Raw genomic sequence first — 25,507 nt, forward strand, 5'->3', positions numbered from 1 at the left:
ATTTCGGGCTAGGCATATAAACAGGGGATATGCTGCCCGAATTTCGGCAGATTCTAAATGGGTTTAAATTAAGGGTTTAAGACGAGAGTATGACGATGAGCCTAACAATAGTATGAATGGTCCTATATGTATATTACGAGGCTACGAATGATCTTAAGTGAATTGCAAGACAGGAAGTAAGTTGGAAGTCGAGAAATTACCTTCCAAGTATGTTAAGGCTATTCCTCTTTCTTTTAAAGGCATGATTCTTTTCCTACCAATCCATACATGAATTATATAAAAATCCTCATTTCCAAGAATGTTAGAGATTCATGACTCTTAATGTTTTTATGGTGCTAAAGATGAATAATTGTTTTTATGATAACCAAGATGATGATTATGAGGGGTTTATTTATCAGAGCTCCAAGGCGTATGAATTTCATGTTATTATGAGATGATTTTATTCATAGAGATTTCCAAGTACATGATATTTATATTATTATAAGGTGATTGAGCTTAATTTGCAATTTCTTAATTTCCTTCATTGTTGGTAATCTCACCTTATGACACTTTTTCCTTCAAGGTGGGATAAACGATGATGATTGATCCATAATATAATCAGAGGCTATCGACCTTACGTCACTCAGATATAGTTGTGGCTTTTGATTGGGCTCTTATGCATGCTTTACATATATGTATGTATTTTCTCACACCGCGCAGGTCTATAGTCGGCCTAGCATGACACGTAAATGTGCACACCACTGCAGTGGGCAGGTTATGATATTGCCCCGGACGCAGGCTAATGATGATAACACCGAGTCGTAATGGTCGGGCATGATACTACATATATGACACCGAGCCTTAAGGGCAGGGCATGATACTATATATATGACACCGAGCCTCAATGGACCGGCATGGTACTATATATATGTATAAAAATATTTTTTTTTAAAGGCTAAGCATGCATGACACCGCCTTATGAGGCATCCAGATGTAAAGGTTATCTCTCATATTCCATGTTACCTTTCATATCTATATTATGTTGTTATTCATGCCTTACATACTCAGTACTTTATTCGTACTGACTTCCCTTCTTGTGGACGTTGCGCTCATGCTCACAGGTAGGCAGGGAGAAGGATCAGACTCGTAGGTGTTCTATCAGCTAATTCTCAGGAGCACTTCACTTACTTCGGAGCTGCAGTCTATTTGGCATTGTCCTTATGATCGTTTGTATTCTATGTAGAGGCTCGTAGACGTGTGTGTACAGTTAGATGTTTTATAGCTCCATCGGTTCATATTGTTGTATAATATATTGGTGGCCTTGTCGGCCTTATTTTGAGCTCTTGAAACTTTACTGTTAGCCTTGCCGGTTTTATGATATACGTTATGTTGTGGCGACCTTGTCGGTCCGCATATGAACATATGTGCTGAATGATTGGATATTTCTATGTTGGGCCTTTTCTGCGTGCAGGTGTTCTTTGAGTTATTGTTTATAATGTTCAAAGTAACGGATAAGTCATGTGGTTCCCGGCCTACGGGTTGGAGCCCGTCATATTCCTGGTAGGGGTTTTAAAAGAGGAATATGTTAGGAATTTCAATGATCATTAAAATAAAGGAAGACAGTATGCCTATGGATAGCACGACAGCAGTACTGCCTGAGACTAGAAAATACCTCTTGCGTCGTGAAATCATCAGTCACCGTTTATATTCAATTGCGAGAGCATATGTCATAGGACCATATAAATAATTGTCCTGATGAAATGGCTAGTAAAATGGTGTGGGGATGACAAAAAATATTTGAAGAAGAATGGAAACTAGTTAAGTCTCAATTAGTCATTGGTATAGGAGAGCCAAGGGCTTAAAGAGGGAAGAACACTCGTATTGAAAGAAAGTTGTGGTTAAGTAATATTTTATTTTAGTCTCATGCTTATAAGTTATTTTGTAATGATGTTAAGATTAGATGAGAGGAAATTGGAGGAAAGATTCAACCATGGATTTGAAGATATTTTGAATAGTAAATTTGCTTGAGATATGATCATTAGTATGTTGTGAGTATAATTTTGTTATGAGGGATACCAATGATGATAAGAAAATGTTGTATACAAGTATATAAGGGGTGGCGCTGAGGTTGTTGTATGGGTTGAATTGAGTCCCATTTGAATATAACTCCCTTGGCTATGGTATTTTCGATGCATTAGATGAGTAATCCGAAGTAGAGTAATTAATGAGAATAATAAGCCATTAGACAGGAAATGCTATGACAAACCATATGGGTGCTACCATAGGTGGAACTATGATGACAATGCAAGGAATTAAGGAGTCCGACAAAAGAATATACAAGGAGATGAGATGATATGTATGTACAATCGATTAGTACTAAGAGAGATAATCTAAATTAGCACTAGAGAATCAAGTAAGGAAAAGTGCCACATCTAAATAAGAAAGTTGTCCACTAGTAGAGAAATAGAGGGCTGCGAAATAGGAGGGACTAAGTCAACGGATGGTGAAGTCATGGAAGTAGATGAAGATAAGATTGCAGGAAAAGGATTCAAGGATATAAATAAAAGATATAGATATTTAAAGAATCAAGAGATCCGCTTGAATAATAAACCGAAATGACAGATAAGTGCGTCAGACTATGGAAAAGACTTATTAAGTGAGAGTTGGTCAAAGGTTAAAAGTAGAAGGAGAACCCCAAAGGAAATGATCAAAGGATATCGCGTTTGATTAGAACAATCGGGTGAGAATGAAACCTCGTGGAACAAGCAACATGATGGCTCTTATCTGAAAAGGAATGAATGAAGGTTACAGACAAAGGAAAAAATGAAAATATTCGAATTCGCTGCATGACTAGGAATCTTGGTTATTCTTTGACAAACTTTTGAATTCACCCCTAAGTTATTAGCCGAACTAAGGATCAGAAAATTTAAGAGTATATTGAAGGAAACGAATCATTAAAAAAGAGATTTGAGATGTTTTTGATATAAGTACAAGAATAACCGTTAGGTAGCCAAGTGCCAGAAGTCCAATTGAAGGAAAGATAAATTAAGTGAGACATTTCGGTGTTAAACTAGTTGAAAGATAAAGTACCGCAAAGATTAATTCGATTGCTATGGAAAGAAAAGGATGCTAAAATGTGACCAGTTTTGAGGTTATCTTTAGGGGAGGAAGAATAAGAATAAGTAAACTCCACGAAGACAAAGGCCTGGGACATCTGTAAAACGTAAGAAAGGCACATGGAGATAGAAGAGAACAAGAATTTCTAAATAAAAAAAAAGATGGGATCAAAAATTGGATAAAAGTGTGTGGTAAGTACTGGACGAAAGGGTATACAAGAATGTAAACAACGAAGGCTGAAGAGAGAGTGAGAACAATAAAGCTTAAAGAATTAGTAGACAGACACATAATAAGAAAAGAGACGACCTTGAGTACGGGCGTAATTTTTGGCCACAAAAGAAGAAGGATAAACTGCGTAATTCAGATAAGTTCAGTTTTAAATGAGCAAGTAATACTGCAAGTAAGTAAAGTAAATACCAACAAATATAGGTAAGAACATGGACATCTACCTCAAAGCGAACTCTACCTCAACATTCGAGGATGAATGTTTTTGAAGAGGGGGGGGGGGGGGGGGGGGAGAATGCTACACCCCGCAATTTCAGTGTTACACCCCGTACCTTGGAGAAGCACCGGTTAAATTTGAATGTAAGTAGGTCGAGTTATGGCTAGGTAAAACAACTTTTGAGTGTGAGGAATGAAGCATTATTAAGTATGTTGTTTAAGTAAAGGATGAATCATGATCTTGTAAGTCGCAACCAGGAAGGACAACCTTGGAACCAAAGGACATGACCATTATCAAGTATTATTAGTGATAAATATCATGTATGAAGAGTTTCGGCAGATTTTGGGATCAATCAAATCGAAGAAAATAAGTTTGTCGAAAATTTGGAATAAGTTGGCAGAATTAAGGACAGAATTTTGGGTCAACTATAGAGGGGTATATCTCCAGGTATATGGGGAGTTTAAAGGTGTTTAAAAATCCTAAAATGAAGTTCGTCGAGTCTAGTTTCCAACGCAACAACTCGCTCATCGATACGACGTCAGAATAGAGAATTATGGACGTTACAAGTTAGGCGGGCAGAGCAGGGCGCGCTGCTACAATACTACTACAGTGCTGCTACAGTGCCACTGACTTGGACACCCAATATAAGGTTTAAAACCCCATTTTTTCTCCATAATAATTCCCCCAAATGTTCTTGAGAGATCAGCCGCCAAATGAGAGCATGCACATAACATAAAAGTGAGGATTTTGAGTAATTTCAAGAGACGGAGTGTTAATCGAGGTCCGGGTAACGTGTAATCGCGATTATAGTTTTTTGCTTCAAAGTAAATATTGAAGATATTGCTGCTCTAGCAAGAATAAGGTATGAATCTCTCCTTATTAATATTAATTCAAGTTTATTTACGGAGATAAAGTTATTAAATAGTCGTATAACAAGTTGGATAGTTGAGAAAATTGGAAAACATCGTGTGGGATGTTTTATGGTGCTTGTTGGTGTTGATAATGTTATTGTCATGTTGGTATTATTTTTGGTCATTGGATTGTGATTTCGGGCTAGACATATAAACAGGGGAGATACTGCCCGAATTTCGGCAGATTCTAAATGGATTTAAATTGAAGGCTTAAGATAAGCATATGACAATGATCCTAACAATAGTATGAATGGTTTACATTAAGATTTACGAGCTTGGAAGGATAAACGTTGAGTAGTTAAGGAGACCAAAAGGTATGTTAAGGCTATTCTTCTTTCTTTTAAAGGCATGATTCATTTCCTATGAACGCATACACGCCTTCCATAATACCTTATTTCTGAAAATACTAGCAGTTCATGATTCTCAAAATCCTTACGATGCTAAAGACGAATGTTTTCTATAAGGACCATGATGAGGATTATGATGATCCCATTTCTGGAGATTCCAAAGTTATTGTTTTAATGTCATTATGAGATTACTGAGCTGGTTTCAAGATTTTGATTATGTTTGTTGATGTTGATCTCATCTTATGATTTTGCTCAAAAGGCATGATTCCTATTTTATGATTCCATATATGTTTTCATCACCTTCTTACTTCCAAAAGTTAGAAGCTCATGATTCTTAAAAGCTTCTTATCATACTAAAGATGAGATGTTTTCTATGATGAACATGATGATGAGGAACTTAATTATAGAAATTCCAAAGCTTATGATTTTAATGCTATTATGAGATTATTGATCTTATTTCATGATTATCTCGATTTTATTCATTGTTGTTGATCTCACCTTATAATAATTGTTCCTTCAAGGTGAGATATAGCGATGATGATTGATCCATAATATAAATAGGAAGTTACTGACCTTACGTCACTCTTATAGAGTCGTAGCTTTTATTTGGCTCTCACACCCCACCGCGCTATAGTCGGCCGGGCATGGCACGTAGATATGTACACCACTGCAGTGGGCATGTTATGATATCACCTTGGACGACGGAGGCCCGGACGTGGGCTAGTGATAATAACGCCGAGCCTTAATGGCCGGGTATGATACCATATATATAACACCGAGCCTTAATGGCCAGGCATGATACTATATATACAACACCGAGCCTTAATAGCCGGGCATGGTACTATATATATGTATAAAAATGTTTATTTTTAAAAGGCTAGCATGTATGACATCCGCCTTATAAGGCATCGTGATGTACAGGTTATCTTTCTTATTCCATGTTACCTTTCATATCTATATTATGTTTTTACTCATGCCTTACATACTCAGTACATTATTCGTACTGACGTCCCTTCTTGTGGACGTTGCGCTCATTCCCGCAGGTAGGCAGGGAGATGGATCAGACCTGTAGGTGTTGTATCAGCGGATTCTCAGGAGCACCCCACTTATTTCGGAGCTGCAGCCTATTTGGTATTGTCTTTATGATCATTTGTATTATATGTAGATGCTCGTAGACGTGTATGTACAGTTAGATGTTTTATAGCTCTACCGGTTCATATTGTTGTATAATATATTGGTGGCCTTGTCAGCCTTATTTTAAGCCTTGATACTTTACTGTTAGCCTTCCGGGCTTTACGATATACGTTATGTTGTGTTGACCTTGTCGGTTCGCATATGAACATATGTCCTGAATGATCGGATATTCCTATGTTGGGCCTTTTCTGCATGCAGGTGTTCTTTGAGTTATGGTTTATAATGTTCAAAGTAATGGATAAGTCAGGTGGTTCCCGGCCTACGGGTCGGAGCCCTCATACTCTTGGTAGGGGTGTGAAAGTCTTAGTAACCAGCAATCTAGTTAATAACTGGACTGTATCTCGCAAGTCTTGATCGGGAACATTAGGGGGAGGAGCTGGAGGCTGAGAAGCCGGAGGGTTTGGAGCTCTATCATGCTCTTTAGCAACTAATGGAGTAGAGGTAGCATGCGAGAGGGTAGCGATCTGGCCCTCACTATGCCCTAACTCGGCTAGGGATACTCGGCTCGGGCCTTACCCCGCGACGCCCCGTATTTTGCTGTCCTTCTTCTTTCTTTGAGGCATCGCTGAAATTTAAACAGGAAAAGATTAGATAATATCATCAAAAAGATTAGATAATGTCATCCTTACTTAGCTCTATCACACGATCTAGATCATGAAGAAATGAGTGTTCCTAAATGCCCTGTAGCCTCTTAGCTACAGATATGGTGCACGACATACCGATAACCAGGACTCTACTGGACACGGCTCATAGACATCTCTAGGACTGAATTGCTCTGATACCAATTTGTCACACCCCGGCAAGGAGTATGATGGGCTCCGATCTGTAGCCGGGAACCACTTAACTTAATAGTTACTTTAAACATTTATATAGTAACTCAAAGAATACCTGCACGCAACAAAGGCCCAACATAGAAATATCCGATAATCCCACACATATAAACATATGCGAACCGACAAGGTCGCTACAACATCCCGAGTATCATAAAGCCGACAAGGCTAACAGAAAATATCATAGACCAAAACAATGCCAATATGACCATACACAATACTTACATACCCCACTATGTCTATGAGTCTCTAAGATTGTTCATATGAACATATAATACGCTAGCAGAAAAATACCAAAGATAGCAAGTTCGCAGTAGTGGCACTTACTGAAACCGCTGAAGCTGGAAGTCCTACTACGGTTTCACTCCAATAACTCTGTCAGACCCTGCAACTCGAAATGCAGCGTCTCGTGCAATGGGACGTCTGTACGGGTAAAAGTACTGAGAATGTAAGGCTGGAATCAATAACATAAGTAGGATGGAGATATAAAGAGAATAGAGGTAACCTGCCATCTGAGAACGTACCATATACAATGCATGAGTTTAAAAAACATATGCAAGTATATACATATATATATATATATATATATATATATATATATATATATAAATAGTATCATCATTATAACGTACCCGGCCGTTTCAACACTCGGTGTGTAACATACCCGGCCCTTTCAAGCCTCAGTGTGTAACACATCCGGCCTTTTCGGGACTCGGTGTGACCCGTACCCGGCCCTTTCGGGACTCGGTGTGTAACGTACCCGGCCTTTTCAGGACTCGGTGTGTAATACCAACTGATCAGTGGTTGCACAATAGGTGTTGTACCCGACGGCCGACTATAGCGCGGCTCGGTGTAGTAAAATAGTGCATATATATATATATATATAGATAGATAGATAGATAGATAATGCATAATGAACCAATGAAGTAACAACGGCCTTTCGGAGTGACATAAGGTCGGTAACCTCCGAACAAGTTATGGAATTTGTGTCACATCAAAGAAATAACTTAATGACGATAGACATGATAACATTTCCAGAATCATCAAATAATTAAGGAATTAAGATTGGAAATACAAAGCATAGGAGTGGAGTGAATTTGTTATGGAACGCTCATGTTCATATTCTAGTTGGATTCGTGCCAAAGAAAGAGAGAAACGAACACCTTACATACCTTATTCGCCAAGCTGCCACTCAAGGAATCGTTTACCCCGATGCTCGTCCTTCTCCCGAACCTATATAATGAGAAATAAATTTTTAATCACACCTTCCCATCCACTTATTCGTACTAGTTATCGCAGACTAATTTGGGTTACAAAAATTTGGGCAGCATGTCCCCTATATTATCTACTTCCTCTAACTGTCAAAACACCTCCCAACAATACCAACAACATCAACAACAATATCATCAAGATCCTACATGATAAATATGTACAATTCCATCCAAAACTTCAATTCCATCCAAAACTTTCTTCAAACCCCAATCCACAAGCCAATAATACCAACACAACAAACTATAACTCTTATTCTCATAAATATTCTTAAATCAATGTTAATAAAGAGAGATTCATACCTTACCTTTAATAGAATAGGAAGATCTGCAATATTTTCTTTGAAACCAAGCCAACCCCAACATAAAACAAAACTATAACACGGCTATTCGTTACCCGGACCTCCATTAGTATTCTGTCACTTGAAATTATTCAAAATCCTCACTTTGTTGTTGTATATGAGCTCTCATATGTTTGCTGAGCTTTATAGAATATTGTAGCAAATTATTATGGAGGAAAATGGGGGTTTTAACCCTTATATAGTGGATTAGAGTCGGTTAGCACCGACTCTAAAATCCTTCTGCGCTTTCGCGCTGCCCTGGGGGGCGTTCGCGCAGTGTTGGCCAGTTCTACTCTAGGCATTCGCGCCACTTGTTGGCTCGTTCGCACAACGTTAAGCCCTGTACTGGCAGTCCGTCTTAAAATGCTCATAATTCTCTATTCCGATGTCGGATCGACATGCGGTTGTTGCATTGGAAGCTAGACTTCCCGAACTTCAATTTAGGCTTTTGTTTCACTCCAAAACTCCTCATCTACTAAAAGATATCCTTTCCTCACGTAGGGCCTAAATTGCCCCCTCAAACTTTGTCTAAAATTCAATAAACTTAATTTCCTTGATTCACTTGCTCTCCGATCCTTCCGTAGCTTATTATACGAACTTAAACCCTCATAAACATAAGATAAGTGCATCTAATATATGTATCCTTGGGGATAACTCCAATGTCCATACTTAAAACAGCCAACACCTATGAATTTCAACATACAAAACTATGTGGTGTAACATAGACACCCGACAGCAAGTCCCTGGGATCAGTCGCGAGGAATGGATGTGGAGCTCGTCATGTACTCTGCGCTCATAAAAGAATGCAGCAAGGTAGTATCTGTCACGACCCAACTAGGGGCCGTGACGAGTACCCGATACTTGTACCGAGCACCCCTTTGTCTATCGTTTTGCCTTTACCTCTTAGCAAGCCGTATGAACGGTGCCATATATATATATATTTTGTTTTTTTGAACATTAACATTAGCAGCGTCATTATGAACATAGACTAGTAAACTTCGTTATCACTTTATACAACAACATTAACATGCTAAAACACCATATATCTAACTGTACCTGACTGACTGTACATATCTGTCTACGAGCCTCTAGAAATAGTACGCTTATACATAGAAAGGGTCGAGTACTGTCGTGCCCAAGAATACATACACAAAATAGTACCACTGAAGTGAGGCTCCGGAACAACTGGAGCGCTGTAGAGTACCGCTGGTAGAGCTCCTAAGGATCAAGTCCACCTGTCTGCCGACCTGCGCGGCATGAAACGCAGCGTCCACAAGAAGGGACGTCAGTACGAATAGTGTACCGAGTATGTAAGACATGGAAGATAGGACAAGCAATAACATAGTGTATAATTAATAATGTCATGGAGTCATAGGACATAGAAAATAGAACTTATACCATGTCATGTATTATCATATCGTATCATATCTTATCTTGTCTTGTCGTAGCATATCGCGTTATAATATATCGTGTCATAGTATGTCAGGATATAGTATATCATATCATAGTTCATCATATCATAGCATAGCATGTTATAGCGTGTCGTGTCATAGCATAGCGTGTCATAGCATGTCTCACCATAGCATGTCATAGCGTATCATAGCATAGCATAGCTTGTCATATCATGTCCTGTCGTGGTAGATCATAGCATATCATGTCATAGTATAGCTTACCATAGCATATCTTATCAAGGCATGTCTGGTCATGACATGGTAGGTCATATCATAGCGCCGAGCAATGTCGGCTCACCCACATAGCGCCGATATACACCGGCTCACCCATATATCCTGCGTCCGGGCACCCCGCGTCCGGGATGATAAGCCAGCTGATCAGGTAGCAATGAAACATGTTTCCCTTCCCATTCCCCCATGTATCCCTTCCCCCCAGCCCAGGTTCATATACATAGCTTGCATATATGTACTTTGTATGCATATACACATCTTATGTACGTACACATATTTTTGTATTCATATACATAGCTTGTATACATATACATGTCTTATATACATTTACTTATCTTATATACATATACATATTTTATATACTTATATATATATATCTTATATACATATACATGTTTTATATATATATATATATACATACATATCTTATATAAATATACGTGTTTTATATAAATATACATCATATAAGCACACAAGGGAGCCCAAGGGAAAATCATGTAGCCATCGGAGTGACGTAAGGTCGGTGACCTCCGAGTACATTATGGAATACTCATGATCGCTCTTGTCTCACCTCGAAGGGACAAATATTTTAAGGTGAGATGGTCAACGGAGAATAGTATTAAAGTAAACGTAGAATTAAATCGTGGGCGTCATAGATGACAGTTCATAGGATTGGAAGTCTTTAGAAAGTGAAGTCATAGCTAGGGAATATAAATAGGATTCGAAAATTAGTTTATCATTTTCATGTTTACATAAGATACTTAGCTTAGTCATCTTAGTCATAGAGTCGTTCTGGTAGTACGTATCATAGGCATATCCTCTTATCTAACATCATTGTTATCATTATCGTCATGGAAGTATCCTCGTTAGAGGAGTCATAGTACTTATCATTTGGTAACGAAATCGGGATTAAAGTTTCCCTTTAGATTCACTTCAAGTAAGTCAAGCAAGACTATAAGGAAAATCCGAGAGTAACGGGCCCACCTCGGGCCGGATGAGGTAGCGTATACGATTTACATATATTACGTGTCATAGCGTTACTTGTGAGGATCTTAGGGTAATCGGGTCCCATTTATACAAGTGCTAAGGGTTTAGGAGGTTTTTCCCACAATTGGCACACTTTCTAATTCAATTCTATTGAACAAAAAGGAGAAAACTTTAGGTGCGGATTCCGGGGAACAGAGTTGTCCCCGAGGCTCGTACCCGACTTATTACACCTAAGACATGCCATAGAAAGAAGGGTGAAGCCTTACATACCTCTTTCCGCTCCTTTTGCTATTCCGAATTCACGTCACAATTTCGTCAAAATCTGCAAATTGGTCGTTTTTACCAAAACTCTCATTAGTATACTTAGAGTTGAAATCTTAAGGAAACACTTGGCTACCGAAATTTCGGCAGCATTTCCTCTGTAAATATACCATCCTCAACATTCAACATAGCCAAATTCTCAACCAACACAATCCGGGAATTCAAACCCGGCCAAACTATTAACATAATCAACAATCGCACTAGCAATTCACATATTTCATCCAAGATGCATGATTTCAATTTATTACCTTCTTCAAAACCTTCCGACTCCAATGAACACGATAACAACCTTATAGTATATATTCCAACGACATCATACCAATATCATTACATACTATCCATGCAAGAACATTATTCTTCAATATACATAATCTTCTGATTACCAATACTTTACCACACTTATCAAGTCTTTACTTGCTATATGCAATCTACAACACAACAACTAAAACACTAAATATAACTTGCTCATTATTCTTCAACAATTCAACACATATACACGACTACATATGCCATAAAACAACCCACACACTATTTTCCAAATTTCTCAACCAACCCACTTGTGATACAACTATTTAATAATCTTTACTTTCGTAAGGAAGTTGAAATTAATGCCAACACATCAATAACAACATCTTCAACATTCTACAAGTTGATTATATACATATTTTATCCAAAATTTTCTTCAAACCTCAATCCATAATTCAACAACATCAATACAACAAACTATCACCTTATTCTTGCAATTATTTCTTAATCCATGTTGATAAAGAAAGAAATTTAACGATTCATACCTTGTATTTACCAAAGTAACAAAATCTTCAATTTTTCACTTGCTCCCAAGCTCCTCCAACTCCAAAATGAAATTATATTTGTGACTATGCGTTGCCCGGACTTCGATTAGTACTTGTAGCTTGAAATTTTGCTCAAAATCTTTGATTTTGTATGAGATTTGAGAGCCCTTTGATGGCTGAACTTTCTGGAATTTTTCAGGGGTTTTTGATGAAGAAAAAATGGGTTTTGCCCCTTTTATATTAAATTGGGTCGGCGTACTGTAGCTACAGAACTGCTGCAGTACTGTAGCGGTACTGTAGCAGTGCTGTTTCTGCGTGACAGTTCAGTTTGTAACGTCTATAATTCTCTCCTCCGAGGTCCTATCAACGAGCGGTTTGTTACATTATAAACTAGACTCGACGAACTGCATTTTTGGCTTTTGAAACGCCTTAAAACCCCAACTATACATGGAGATATACCCCTCCAAAGTTGAATAAAAATCCTTCCAGCATTTCTCAAATTTTTCATCGAACTTATTTTCTTCAATTTGCTCGATCTCGAAATATTCCGAAACTCTCCATACATGATATTTATCACTTGTTATACTAATAATGATCTTGTTCTCGTGTTTCAAACTACTCTTTCCCGATTACGACTTACAAGATTGTAATTCACCCTCTTTCTTCGTTGTTACGTACTTTCCATGGCTTGTGCTTTTCAAAACATTATGGGACGTCTCCGACACTCCCTTACTACGGTGAGGTAAATGTCATACTCCTGCTCTGAAAACGCGGGGTGTAACAGTATCAGTATAAACACTATGTACTAGTAGGTATCATACGCCGACAACAGTTAGCTAACATATATAAAGGAAAAGACTGAAGAATAGACATGCTCACATTCAAGTATAAACACAACACAGTCCAAGAATAACAACTCAAGTACAGAAATATCAAGTCCGAATCCAACAAGTAAGTAAATGTAATAATGAATGCATATGCAATGCAATGATATGAAATGGCCAATGTAATCTACGTACACATATGCTCCGGTGAATAACTCCACGCCTCGTCAGTCATGACCCATGGGGGACCCAAGAAGTCCATGTACCACTCTTGCGATCTCGATAAAGACCTCGGGCATCGGACACTCTCTTTATCCCAATACAGACCTCGGGCTTCGGCCTCTCATCTCTCTCATCATCATCAGTATCAAGTCTCAGCTCATATCAGTGTATCATGAAAGATGAGAGAGAGTGCTATGTAAAATATCAATGTCGAATGATAACATATCAAAATCAATCGCGCTACACATGGACACATACCTCAGTATCAATAATAAGTCAAGTTTTTTCCTCTATCCAAGATAATACCCAATAAGTGAGGGATAGCAGTTTCACAATCATGATAAAGCAACTAAGTACCAAGTCTAGTATCAAACACCTGGAAACTAGCCAATAGATCACAATAACGCAACAAGCCCATAATCAAACAACAACACCAACCTAGGTAATCCATCTCAACTTCATACCCGAAGGCGTAACATGATTTCTCCAAGAATCACTAACTCTACATATGCTTCGCTAATTGAAGTCTAACCATAACGTAAGTTGTAATCTACCTGGCACCCGAGCGGGAGCCGCAGATATTCAAACCTTCGCCTTGCCTTTCCGAAAAGCCTCCAAGTAATCAAAGTCTATCCATTATCGAATTCTAAGTTAGAAATAAGAAGCATCGATACCCATATTGCTATACTATCTTTCATATCAAAATCAATTATAAAAAATGGGGAAAATGGGCCCACAAGGGAAAATGGTTATTTCGAAGGTGAAATTGGTAACCCAACGTTCTAGAAGTTCAATTGCTAAATTAACTCAAGATTAGGCCATTTTTATTATTCAAGTCAAAATCCCCAATTTGGGTATAAACAATAACTTTCAAATTTTCAATTAATCAACATAAATGGAAGATTCAAGCTTATTAGTTAGTAATTCATCAAATTTCATGCTTAGATTAGTCAGATCCACCAACAAAACTTATTTAGAAAGACTAGAACTCAAATAATGAAGTAAACATCAAGATCCATTGTCCTTCTTAAGTTCTATAGAATTTTAGAATGGATTCAAGCTTAAGAAAGGTAAAAGAATGAAATCTAGGTTAGAGAACTTAACCACAAGAGAAATCAGCCAAGAACCTCCTCAAATCACCTCAAAGATACTTAGGAACAATAAAAGAAGGGATAGGAAATGAATGGTTTTAGCTAGACATTATATAAAATTTGGTCCACGTCGTTCGCTACAGCATCACGAGCTCGCTACAGCGGGCTCCCGCCAGCGACCACTCACACGCTATCGCGAGACCGCAATAGCAGATCCCTGTCCGCTGTAGCGCCTCACTATGAAAAACACATACTCACCATAGCAGACCCGCCCCTGTCCGTTACAGCGAGAACGAAAGGTGCTACGGCAGGTATCAGACACACCAAAAAACTTCTTGATTTTCACTAACTCGATCTCAAAATTCAACAATCACCTGGGACCTCCCAGATACAAACCAGACATGCAATCATACACAAAATACGCTACGGAGTCACTCGTGTTGTCGGAATTCCCAATGGAGATCTATTTGACCGGGTCACTACTTAATGGCCAAGGACCAACCTTTTAACCAATAACCCAAAACACTCCCGGGGTGCTTCGGGAACCGAACTGAACATCCCACCAAGTCATAATCGACCATCCGAACCTCTCAGAATCGATGAATTTCTAAAAAAGGTCCGTTTACCAAAAAGTCAACTATTGGTCAAATGCTTTTCACTTTAAGGCTCTATTTCACAAAAGTCATCATAAATCTCACCCGATCACCTCGGGGACCATACCATCCATCCCCGTCTGTCAAAATCACACTAATAGGGGTCGGGGAAAGATTAATAGGGGTAATGGGTCAAAAGCGCTATAACGACCAAACGGGTCGTTATATCAGATACCAATTAAACATTCGCTCGTCCTCGAACGACCAAAATAAAATGGGGAAAAGTAACTGAGTCAGCAAACAACTGGGGACATCTGGAATGCATATCGGACTCGGTCTCCTATGTGGCCTCCTTAACAGGACGATGCTTCCATTGCACCTTAACTGAAGCTATATCCTTAGACCTTAACTTTCTAACCTGCCTATCTAAGATCGTAATAGGCTCCTCCTCATAGGAAAGATTCTTATCAAGCAACACAGAATCCCTACGAACGATATAAGACCCGTCTGAATGGTACCTCTTCGGCATAGAAACGTAGAAAACCATATAAGCACCTGACAGGCCTGGTGGCAAGGCTAACTCAGAAGCAACAACACCGATATAACGGAGAATATCAAATGGACCAATATACCTCGGGCTTAACTTTCCCCTCTTCCCAAATCGTATAACACCCTTCATGGGTGAAATCTTTAGAAAAACCTACTCACCCTCCATAAACTCTAGATCCTAGACCTTCCGGTCTGCATATATCTTTTGCCAACTTTGAGCTGCCAGAAGTTTTTCCTGAATAAGCTTCACATTGTCCAAAGACTCCCTCATCAAATCTGTACCCCAAGGTGAACACTTGAATGCATCAAACCACCCAATAGGAGAACGACGCCTCATAACAGAAAAGGATTTGAATGGCCATATCAATGCTCGAATGGTAGCTATTGTTGTATGCGAACTCTGCCAAGGGTAAGAACTGGTCCCAATGACCACAAAATCAATGACACAGACTTTCAACATATCCTCAAGCACCTGAATAGTCCGCTTGGACTGACCATCAGTGTGTGGATGAAATGTGGTGCTAAGGTCTAACTGAGTACCCAATCATGCCTGTAACATCCCCCAAAATTTGGAGGTAAACTTAGTACCTTGATCGAAAATTATGGAAATTGAAACCTTGTGCAATCGCACTATCTCTCGGATATAACTCTCGGCCAACTTCTCTGCATTATAAGTAATCTAAGCTAGGATGAAGTGAGCCGACTTAGTCAAACGATCAACAATAAACCAAACTGAATCAAACTTGCCCAGGGTCTCCGGAAGACCCACAACAAAATCCATGGCAATCCTCTCCTACTTCCACTCGGGAAGGGACATCCTCTGAAGCAGACCACCAAGTCTCTGGTGCTTATATTTGACTTGCTGGCAATTCCCACACTGAGCAATGAAATCTATAATATCTCTCTTCATCTGACCCCACCAGTAATACTGTCTCAAATAACGGTACATCTTAGCCGCCCCTGGATGAATAGAATACCTGGAGCTATGAGCTTCCTCTAATATCAATCGAATCAGACCACTCACACGAGGAACACACAAACGTCCCTTGATCCTCAAAATCCCCTCATCATCAAGCATAGCTTCACCTCTCAAAACCTTAACAGGGATCTTACATAACTTAGCATCATCAAACTGCTGAGCCCTGATCTGCTCCAAGAGAGACGACCTCGCCTCAACACACGCTAAAACTCTGCCCAGATCTAAAATATCAAGACGCACAAGACTACTAGCCAGAGTCTGAACCTCCATGGCTAAAGGACGCTTCGAAGCAATCAACCGAGCTAAACTACCCATACTCACTGCCTTTCGGCTCAATGCATCAACTACCACATTACCTTTACCCAAATGGTAAAGAACAGTGATATCATAATCCTTCAGTAGCTTCATCCATCTACGCTATCTAGAACTGAGATGCCTCTGACTGAACACGTACTGAAGGTTATGATGATTGGTAAATACCTCACAATGGACCCTATATAGATAGTGCCTCCAAATCTTCGATGTGAAGACTACCACTGCTAACTCGAAATCATAAGTAGGGTAGTTCTTCTCATGGATATTCAATTGGCTAGAAGCATAGGCAATGACCTTGCCTCTTGCATCAACACGGCGTCCAAACCAGCACGGGATGCATCATAATAAATTGAGAAATCCTTACCCTTCATGGGTAATGCCAAAATTAGGGTTGTAGTTAACAAGGTCTTGAGCTTTTGGAAGCTCTCTTCTCAAGCATTTGACCACTGGAAAGGAACCTCCTTCTGAGTCAATTTGGTCAGATAAGAAGAAATAGAAGCAAACCCTTTCACGAACAGATGGTAGTAACTAACCAAACCCATGAAGTTATGAATCCCAGTCACTGTAGTAGGCCTCGCCTAATCCCTAACGGCCTCAATCTTCTTAGGATCAACCATGATCCTTTCCTTTGACACCACATGGCCCAAGAATACAACTGAATCGAGCCTGAACTCACATTTTCTTTGACACCGTATGGTCCAAGAATGCCACTGAATCATGCCACTAAAGCTCTTTCTCTCTCAATAACCCAAGGACAATCCTCAAATAACCCTCATACTTCTCCCTACTCTTCGAATACACCAAGAAATCATCGATGAAGACTATGACAAAGGGATCCAAGTATTGGTTAAAAATGCCATTCATCAAGTCTATAAATGCTACCGGGGCATTCGTAAGCCCAAATGACATAATAAGGAACTTGTAATGACCATAACGAGTGCTAAAGGCTGTCTTCGTAATATCTTCGGCCTGAATCTTCAGCTGGTGATAGCCTAACCTCAAATCAATCTTCAAAAACACATAAGCACCCTGAAGCTGGTCGAACAAGTCATTAAATACGGGGAATAGGATACTTATTACGAATGGTGAGCTTGTTCAACTGACGGTAATCTATGCACATCCTCATCGTTCTATCCTTCTTCTTCACAAATAATACGGGAATTCCCCATGGTAGACGCTCGGTCTAATGAATTCCTTACTTAGAAGATCCTGGAACTTCTCCTTCAATTCTCTCAACTCAGCAAGTGCCATTCTATATGACAGAATGGAAATAGGGCGAGTGCAGAAGTCAATGCCACGATCGGGTGGCATACCCGGCAAATCAGATGGGAATACCTCTGTGAACTTGTATACGACAGGGCCACCAAATGATACTTGAAGTGCGGATTGAATGAGGCAGCTGCGGTGTGACTGATAGGTCTTGGCCGACTTGACACCCGCGACATGATCCACTACTACCTGAAAGGAATACCCCAAGGCTACAAGCTGAAGACAAGAAATATGAAGTGGAAGAACAAGTCCACCTACAAATCTACGAACCCTCTCTACCTCTATCGGAATCAACTGCGTCGCATATCGAGCCAAAAATAGGAATCGAGCCTTAAACTCTGCACTGATATACCTCTCTACTGCAAATGAGTGAACTCATCCCTGCACTGATCCCTCAAAGTACGTGTCATGTACTTCTCCAAGAAAGCCTGGTGAAACTGTCCCCAGGTGAGTGGAGTTGAACCAACAGGTCTGCCCTCAATAAAATACATCCACCATGTCTTCGCATCCCCGCGAAGCTGGAAAGACACATAATCCGCACCATATGACTCCACAATACCCATTTTGTATAGCCTCTCATGCATATCCATAATGAACTCATACGCATCCTCGCTAGGCATGCCGAAGAATCTGGGCAGCTCCATCTTCAAGAATCCGCCAATAAGCTCCTGATCCCCAAGTGTCAAGACTTGGCCAGCTACTGGCCTAGGAGTACCTTCAGGGGCGGGTATACCATCAATACCCAGGGCCATGGCAGCAGCAGGCTACATCCCCGGTGTTTGTCCCTGCTCAGGAGTCCATACTCCTACTATGGTCTGTGAACCACCTGGTGTAGTGGCACCACCCACGACATGCTGGGCATCGAGATGAAAAAGGATGTGGGCCATAGTGTCTTGGAATACTTGATAGGACATGACCTCAGGGTGAGTCTGGGCTAGCCCCATACCTCCGCTAGTTGCCTTCTCTCTAGCGGGCTGGTACTCTGGCTGATGCTCTGGAGAAGATGATCGAGTGCACATCTGTCCAGCCTCAGGGGCCCTGCCTTTGGTCTATGCAGCACCACGACCTCCATCTCGGCTGTGCGTCCAGCCTGTCCTTGTCCTCCCGTGCCGGCACTTGCGATGGGTTCGGGCACCTCGTCCCTCGCGATAGTAGCTTGTGTTCTCACCATCTGTAAGAGAATAGAAATGATTCAGATACTAATTTGAATGTTCTAGATACCAATTTGATCAAAGTAGCACTAAAGAATGAAAGAATTTGAAGTTTCCTAAATGCCCCATAGCCTCTCACAGATAAGTATAGAGCTCATCGTACTGATCCGCAAAACTCTACTAGACATGCTCTTGTACTTATAGACTGGGTAACCTAGGGCTCTGATACCAACTTGTCACGACCCAAAACACTTAGTCATGAGGGCACCTACCATTTCCCACCTTGGTAGGCGAACCCGTCGCTTAATCATTAATTCAACAACAATAAAGTTAATAGGACAATAGAATAACAGTCTCAAACGTAAATATAAATAAGTGCAGAATACAATATTAATACAACCCCAAGGAACTAGTCTGAATACAGTACAAGATCCACTACTAATCAACTACAAGTCTGGAATAATACAAAGTCTCAAAATGTGAATACTGTCCCATAATAACAAGATAAGACAAGTAATAATGAAGAGTCTCCGGGCTAAAGATTCATCAATGTGCTCACCCTAGACACTCGACAGTAAGGCCTCGGTAATTAGTCACGAGGAGTGGATGTGGAGCCTGTCACGTACTCTACACTCATAAAAGAATGCAGCAAGGTAGTATTAGTACAAACACTATGTACTGGTAGGTAGCATAAGCTGATAACAGTTAGCTAACATATATAAAGGAAAAGACTAAAGAATAGACATGCTCACATTTAAGTATAAGTACAACACAGTCCAAGAATAACAACTCAAGTACAGAAATATCAAGTCCGAATCCAACAAATAAATGTAATAATGAATGCATATGCAATGGCCAATGTAATCTCTGTACACACATTCTCCGGGGGAATACTCCCATGCCTCAACAGTCATGACCCATGGGGGACCCGCAAAGTCCATGTACCACTCTCGCGATCCCTGCAAAGACCTCAGGCATCGAACACTCTCTCGATCGCGGTACAGACCTCGGGCATCGACCTCTTATCTCTCTCGTCATCATCAGTACCAAGTCTCAGCTCATATCAGTGTATATGAAAGATGAGAATGAGTGTTATGCTTAACATCAATGTCGAATGATAAGATATCAAAATCAATCGTGCCATATATGGACACATATCTTAGTACCATTAATAAGTCAAGTTCTTTCCTCTATCCAAGATAATACCTAATAAGAGAGGGAGAGTAGTTTCACAATCATGATAAGGAAACTAAGTACCAAGTCTAGTATCAAACACGTGGCAACAAGTCAATAGATCACAACAAGGCAACAAGCCCATAATCAAACAACAGTACCAACCTAGGTAATCCATCCCAATTTCATACCCGAAGGCGTAACATGCTTTCTCTGACAACCACTAACTCTATATATGCTTCGCTAACTGAAGTCTAACCATAAGGTAACTTGCAACCTACTTGGCAGCCGAGCTTGAGCCACACACAATCAAACCTTCACCTTGCCTTTTTCAGAGAGCCTCAAAGTACACAAAGTCTATCCATTATCGAATTCCAAGTTAGAAATAAAAAAGCATCAATACCCATATTGCTATACTATCTTTCGAATCAAAATCAACTGTGAAAAATGGGGAAAATGGGTCCACAACGAGAAAATAGTTATTTCAAAGGTGAAATTGGTAACCCAACATTCTAGAAGTTCAATTCTACTCTTAAATTGCTAAATTAACTCAAGATTAGGCCAATTTCAGCATTCAAGTCAAAATCCCCAATTTGGGTATAAACTCTAACTTTTAAACTTTCAATTCATCAACATCAATAGAAGATTCAAGCCTATTAGTCACTAATTCATCAAATTGCATGCTTAGATTAGTCAAATCCACCAATAATTCTCATTTAGAAAGATAGAACTCAAATTATGAAGTAAACATCAAGAATCATCTTCCTTCTTAAGTTCTATGGATATTTTCGCATAGATTCAAGCTTAAGAAAGGTAAAATAATGAAGTCTAGGTTAGAGAACTTACCCACAAGAGAAATCAGCCAAGAACCTCCTCAAATTGCCTCAAAGATGCTTAGGAACAATAAATGAAAGTATAGAAAATGAAGGGTTTTAACAAGGAATTAAGTAGAATCATGTCCACGTCGTTTGCTACAGCGGGCCTGCGCCAGCGACCACTCGCACACTACCGCAAGACCGCTACAGCCGATCCCTGTCTGCTGTAGTGCCTTGCTACAAAACACACATACTCGCCATAGAGGACCTGGCTTCAACGGGGCAGGTCCGCTACTGCGAGAAGGGAAGGTGCTACGGCGGGTATCAGACACCAGAACACTTTTGGTTTTTCACTAGCTTAATCCTAAAACTCGACAATCACTCGGGACCTCCTAGATATAAACCATACATGCAATCATACACAAAAATAAGCTATAGACTCGCTCGTGGTCTTGGAATTCCCAACAGAGCAACACCCAATCGAAAAAGATCAACGTGCCAACTAATAACCCAAAACGCTCCCGAGTGCCTCGGGAACTGAATTGAACATCCCATCAAGTCATAATAGACCATCCGGACCCCTCGAAATCGACAGATTTCAAAAATGGTTCATTTACCCGAAAGTCAACTATTGGTCAACTATTTTTCACTTTAAGGCTCTATTTCACACAAGTCATCATAAATCTCACACGGTCACCTCAAGGACCGTACTACCCATCCCCGTGGGTCAAAATCAGTATTATAGGGCTCAGGGAAGGGTCGACGGGGGTAAATGGATCTAAAGTGATATAACGACTAAACGAGTCATTACAGCACGGGTACCGATTATTCTGATATGGCTGTTAGTGCCAGGGTTTAATACTTCATCAATTTGGAACCTGCAGTATTTACAGGATTGAAACCGGATGAGGACCCACAATATTTTATTGATCCGATGCAGAGGATATTGAGGGTAATGTGTGCTTCTGACACTGAGTCAGTAGAGTTAGCTTCCTACCATTTACGAGATGTTGTTGTTCGGTGGTATGAGACTTTCGAGCTGTCCAGAGGGAATAATGGACCTCCAACAGGATTTCACAGAGGTAATCCTTCGATACTATTTTCTAGCGGAGACTCGACAGGCTCGAGTTGACAGATATTTGAATCTACGCAGAGGAATACGAGTGTTCGGGAGTATAGTCTTCGCTTTCACTCACTAGCTAGGTATGCTTCCATGATACTAGCTGAGATGATGGATCTAGTACACCGGTTTGTGATTGGACTTGGGCTGCATTTGATTAATGATTACATAACGACCTCACTTCAGGAGGGTATGAATATTTTTCATATTCAGGCATATGCTCAGAGCTTAGAGGAGCGGAAGCAGCATCAGTAAGCTGATCGAGAGCATGATAGGAGCCATAGTAAGAGTTCTAGATCTTCTGGTTCCTTTGGCTAGTATCAAGGTGGTCATAGACAGCAGTTTTCCAGGCATCCAGCCTATTCAACAGCTAGTGTACCTTCACGGTTTCCAGGACTGAGACTTGAGAGTTCCCTGGCTTGTGGTTGCCAGTCTAGGAGTGATTCCGGTCAGATGAGGCCATCTCTACCACGATGCGCTTAGTGTGGTAAGTTACACATCGAATAGTGCCATTTGGGTTCAGATGTGTGTTATACTTGCAGTCATCTAGTCCATATTATGTGATATTGTCCGTCAAGAGGTGGTGGAGGTGTAGTTCAGCCGACAAGATCTGTAGCTGGTTCTTCATCATCGGTACGCCCGCTTGGGAAGGGTTCTCAGACATCAGCCGACCGTGGTAGATGCAGAGGTGGAGCGTCCAGCTCGAGCGAAAATCAGAACCACGTCTCTACATTGGTTGGTCGGCTGGATCTTGAGTCATCACCCGATGCTGTTACAGGTATATTATCAGTCTCCTCCCATGACGTGTATGCATTGATAAACCCATGTTCTACTTTATCATACATCACTCCTTTTATTGCTGGTAACTTTGGGATAGAACCTGAGATGATTAGGCCTTTTGAGGTGTCTACACCTGTTGGAGACCCGGTGATAGCTAGACGAGTATACAATAATTGTGTTGTTATAATCTATAATCATCATACCGTAGCAGATTTGATTGAATTGGATATGGTAGACTTTGATGTTATTATGGGTATGGATTGGTTGGCTTCTTGTTATGCCAACGTTGATTGCAGAACAAAGAGGGTTCGGTTCCAGTTTTCAGGAGAGTTGGTTTTGAAATAGAAAGGTAATACAGCTTCACCGAGGGTAGGCTTATTTCCTATCTCAAGGCAAGGAATATAATTTCAAAGGGTTATATTTATCACATTGTTCGAGTCTAGAATGTAGAAGCAAAACCACCAACCCTTGAGTCTGTTCCAATGGTTAATGAATTCCCAGATGTATTTCCAGATGAACTTTCAGGCATTTTGCCAGAGCGGGAGATTGACTTTGCTATCGATGTGCTACCAGATACTCAGCCTATATCTATTCCTCCATATAAGATGGCCCCTGCCGAGTTGAAAGAATTGAAAGAGCAGTTGAAATATTTGCTCGAGAAGAGCTTTATTAGGCCTAGTATGTCACCGGGGAGCACCAGTATTATTTGTAACAAAGAAAGATGGCTCGTTGCGGATGTGTATAGATTACATACAACTGAATAAGGTGACTATAAAGAACAAGTATCTTCTCCCGAGAATTGATGATTTATTTAATTAGTTACAAGTTTTTAGATGCTTTTAAAAGATAGACTTGAGGCCAGGTTATTATCAGGTTAGGGATAGTGAGAGATATTCGAAAGATAACATTTAGGACCAGATATAGTAACTTTGAGTTCCTTGTATAGTCTTTTGGGTTGGCTAAAGCGCCAGCAGTATTCATGGATTTAATGAACATCATATTTAGACCCTTCTTATATCAGTTTATGATTGTGTTTATCGATGATATTTTAGTCTACTCTCGATCAGAGGCTGAGCATACGAATTATTTGTGTGTTGTGCTCACGGTTCTTCAAGATAAGAAGTTGTATGTGAAGTTCTCCAAATGTGAGTTCTGGTTGAACTCTGTGGCTTTTCTTGGACATATTGTATCAAGTGAAGGCATCAGGGTTGACACCCAGAAGATAGAGGCTGTGAAGACTTGGCCTAGACTCACAACACTGTCGAAGGTTCGAAGTTTTTTGGGGTTCGCAGGGTATTACAGGATATTTGTAAAGGGCTTCTCCTCTCTTTCCGCACCATTGACGAAGTTGACTCAGAAGGCAGCTAGGTTCTAGTGGACAGATGCTTGTGAGCGGAGTTTTCAAGAGTTGAAGAACAGACTGATTTCAGCACCAGTTTTGGCACTTCCAGAGGGATCAGACGGTTATACTATCTATTGTGACACCTCGGGCGTCAGATTAGGTTGTGTGTTGATGCAGCACAGTAAGGTTATTGCTTATGCTTCGAGGCAGTTGAGGAAGCACAAGAACAACTATCCGACCCATGACTTGGAGTTAGCTGGAGTGATTGATGCACTTTAGATTTGGAGACATTATTTATATGGTTTCCACGTTGATGTTTACACAGATCATAAGAGCCTTTAGTACATCTTTAAGAAGAAAGAGTTGAATTTATTTCAGAGGCGATGGTTGGAACTGTTGAAAGATTACGATGTTGATATTCTATACCATTCAGGAAAGGCGAATGTAGTAGCCGATGCCCTTAGTTGCAGATCTATGGGTAGTTTGTCTTACTTGTGAGTAGAGAAGAGGGAGTTAGCTCACGAGCTTCATGAGTTAGCCATCCTAGGAGTTTGATTATTAGACTCAGGCGATGCAGGAGTCACAGTTCATCCTTAGTAGCTAAGGTTAACGAACACCAATATGAGGTTCCTTCCTTGATTCAGTACCGGGAGACAGCCCACAAAAAAAGAAGTCACCCTTTGAGATTTTAAAAGACGGAGTTCTGAGGTATCGAGGTAGATTGTGTGTTTCGGATGTTGCGGGGTTATGTTAGCAGATTATGGAATAAGCTCATTATTCCCGTTGCTTTATTCATCCAGGATCGACGAAGATGTACCATGATATCAAAGAGATTTACTGGTGGAATGGTATGAAAAAGGATATAGAAGAGTTCATGGCCCAATGCCCTAATTGTCACCAGGTAAAGATTGAGCATCAGATGCCTGGTGGATTGTTGCTAGACATAGAGATTCCAACAGGAAAATGGGAGGCAATTAATATGGATTTCATTACAAGCTTACCTCGTTCCCAACGCAGGTTTCATTCGATATGGGTGATTGTTGATAGACTTACAATCAGCACATTTTCTACCTG

The sequence above is a fragment of the Lycium barbarum genome, chromosome 8, assembly GCF_019175385.1.
Source record: "Lycium barbarum isolate Lr01 chromosome 8, ASM1917538v2, whole genome shotgun sequence".
Lineage (NCBI taxonomy): Eukaryota > Viridiplantae > Streptophyta > Magnoliopsida > Solanales > Solanaceae > Lycium > Lycium barbarum.